This window comes from Mytilus galloprovincialis, chromosome 6 (genome assembly GCF_965363235.1).
Source record: "Mytilus galloprovincialis chromosome 6, xbMytGall1.hap1.1, whole genome shotgun sequence".
NCBI lineage: Eukaryota > Metazoa > Mollusca > Bivalvia > Mytilida > Mytilidae > Mytilus > Mytilus galloprovincialis.
The window spans coordinates 59,545,346-59,548,629 of record NC_134843.1 but is presented as its reverse complement, the minus strand read 5'-3'; the positions used below and the strand labels follow the sequence as shown (position 1 = coordinate 59,548,629).

Sequence of the window (3,284 nt, the reverse complement as noted above, 5' to 3'; positions counted from 1 at the left end):
TTGTCCTCTATAAGGAGGTATAATAGTTGTGGTTCTTGCGATCTAAACACCATGATATTGAGAACGCTCTGATTGGCTTGTTTATTTTTCAATTGTGTTATCTATCATACGATTGGTTGTATTTGCGCATGTTTTAAACCGGAAGTCTTATCTATGACTAAAATTCAATCTGATGACGGAATCATATCCGGACTGCTTTTTTGTCGTTTTTCTCCCAAAATAACTCAATCTGAATAATCATAAGAATGGATGACAAACGCGACTATGCATGTTACCTATATAACACAGAGGCATGATGATTGATTTATTGTGGAAGGAAGAGAAGCGACACACAAAATGAGGTCTTCTCGTTTAATAGTATAGATACTTATAGCTTAAAGGTGAAATGCAAAGGTTTTTGAAAAACTTTTTTTGTTTCATATTTTAATAAATTGGTTAAAATAAATACTAAAAAAAATATTGGTAGTCGTATGTGTGTCCTCGTAATACCTATAAAACCGGTAACTTCGTGGTTCATCGGGGAAAGTGCAACATGATTATCTCCCTTTGTTCCGGAATGCTGATGACGTCATTCGTGTCCTCTCATTATGTAAACAAACAAGCATGGCCGCGAATATGTGAACGACAATACAACGATACAACTATGGACTATCGATTCACAGACGATGAACGTGAACAGATAGACATTTCCAAGGTTAAACTAACTATGTCAGTACAATCATACATGTATGAACCTGTGAGTCAAAGCCAGAGGATTGCCGGTGCCAAATCGGTAACTGTATAAAGAAGCCAAATTTTCTACATCCGATGGTGAAGATGGAAACGAAATAGATCTTTAACAGCCTGCCGGCTTCAAAATCTCTCATGGTGCGTAAATAAGATAGTAAAATAATGTATTTAGGCACAATTTGTGTGAGTCCGAGATTACTCTGACATCCAACGGCTGTTTTGTAGGACAAGCTTGGGCCCTCGGCATGACCCCAGTTTGTCTGACAAAACAGCTGTTGGACGTCAGAGTCATCTCGGACAAAATTTTTGTAATCATATAATAATGATATAAGTAGGTTGGTATACACAGTACATGTACATTGCGACCTTTAGCTGTTGAGGGAGGGGTTGGCAGGGAACATGAGAAATTGAGGGGGAGTAGGAAGATGGAATTTGATGGGTTAGGGAAGAGGAAAATTATCAAAGACTCCTGCCCACCCCTCTTTAGTTTAAGTTTAGATAAAAAGGAAAAAAAGGGGGTGATATTTTGTTTGATTTGATTGAAAAAGAAGGCCTGAAATGGAAATGTCTTCAAATGATACTATCAATTCTTCCCTCTCTGTATGATATACATCATTACATGTACAATGTATGTATTACAATATAGTGGGTAATATAAACAAAAGCAATTGAGTGTAGTAATGTACAATGAATCTACATGTGTGCACTATATATTATATATATGTAGACAATTTTTGTCATGAATAATTGAACATCTCTGAATAAATTATACTTTAATACATGAGTTGGTGAAATATCTTCATACATGTACATTCGTGTATGTCTCTGGTGTGATGTACTTGTATATATATCAAAACATCGGGAAGGTGGGTGCATGTTTGATCATGTTGATTTGTTTAAATAAATTTTAAGTTGTGAATGGAATAAATTAAGAAAATATATTTCTTTTCTTTTTAAAATTCAATACATGATGATTGATCAACATGGCAAACTTGCTACAGTAAGAGACTGTTGCATTTATGCTTATTAATTTGCTTGAACAGAGCGATTCTCTCTATAAACTCCATCTCATAAATATCAAAGTATTTAGAAAACTTGTTAGGGAAAGTCATGGCTTTGTTTGTAATCAATTGCACTTTTTAATAGTATTACATTTGTTATACACATGACACATGTACATTGTACATGATAAAGCCCAAGTTAATTGGGGTTATATCCCTTTTGATTGATTGATTTTGTCTAACCCAAACCATACCTTCTTCTGCATGTTGTATTATGAATGCATGGGTGATACCTTCAAGAAAATAATCCATTTGATCCAAATCATATGATTCATGAGTAAGTATACTGTCACATTGCTTAGTTATGCTAGTAGAAAGTACCCCCTAATTATACACTAACTTGTACTACTTAAATGGCTATATTCTTTTATTTTGCCAACACAAACCTGTCAATTACCTTGTAAGGAATCAAGTTTCTGGAAAGTTCATATTTCTTGGTCTCTTAATGACAAACTGTTGCATGTATTGTTAATATTTAAAGACAAGAAGTTAATTAATTGTCTGTGATTAGGTTTTTAACATACAAATTCAATTGCAAACAATGAATATCACTTGCATTTATTTGTGACTGGCACAGAGACTGATGCATACAAAGCAACTCATGTTCAGTTTTCATAGATTTCTATACCAGCAGCTATTTCAGAAGCACCAGTAAATGTAAATTTTGTATATAATTTTTGTGCCATTTGGCCTCTTGTGTATTGTTGTCTCATTGACACCCATTCCACTACTTCCCTACTCGAGCTATAATAAGATTACAGTTGATAATTAAAGTAAGATTTTGTTCTTGATTTTTAAATCCTTATCAAGTTTCAAAAGAGTAAATAAACAACCATCTGATTTTTACTACTAACTATGTATGAATAAAGAAGATGTGGGATATACATATTTTGGACAGCAACCAAACAAAAATAACTAAGACACTTTGAAAAATTTCATTTTTAAAATAAGTTCTTACTGAATACTTTTTTGTTTTCAGAAATAACAGATATTTGCCACAAAGAAGATTTACCATGTACTAGGAGAAACATAAGAGTTGTGTTGCCATCAGGTGTTGTTTGCAAAACTAGAGGCTCTCAAGAGCCTGTATCGCTTAACTGATTCTACTTGGGTTTTTGAAATCATATAAAAAAATATAAAATTTGGCTAAAAGTAACAACACTTGGCCGGCACCTCATAAGGAAAGGAACATTCATGCTATGTTTGATTTCATTTCATTCATTTGTTCTATATAAGAAGAAACTTGTATGTATTTCCAATAGGGTCCTATGTTAAACTAAGTCCCGGCGGCCATTTTGGACGTTGGAAAGGCGCCAAAGTAACAACTATTGGTCAGTATCTCATTATGAACATTCATGCCATGTGTGGTTTCATTCCATTTAGTGGTTCTCTAAAAGAAGACATGTGTATGCATTTCCCATAGGGTCCTATGTTAAACTAAGTCCCCCGCTGGCAGCCATCCTGGATGATGGATCGGCTACAAAGTAACAACAC

General features: G+C 34.1%; 1 long non-coding RNA gene across 1 annotated transcript; it reads left to right on the top strand.

Moving 5' to 3' along the window:
• The first annotated feature begins 582 nt into the window (after window positions 1-582).
• On the top strand, window positions 583-2,856 carry LOC143078232 (uncharacterized). The gene is made up of 2 exons (XR_012979121.1): window positions 583-867; window positions 2,770-2,856. It is a non-coding gene; the product is annotated as an uncharacterized LOC143078232 (long non-coding RNA).
• Window positions 2,857-3,284: the final 428 nt, after the last annotated feature.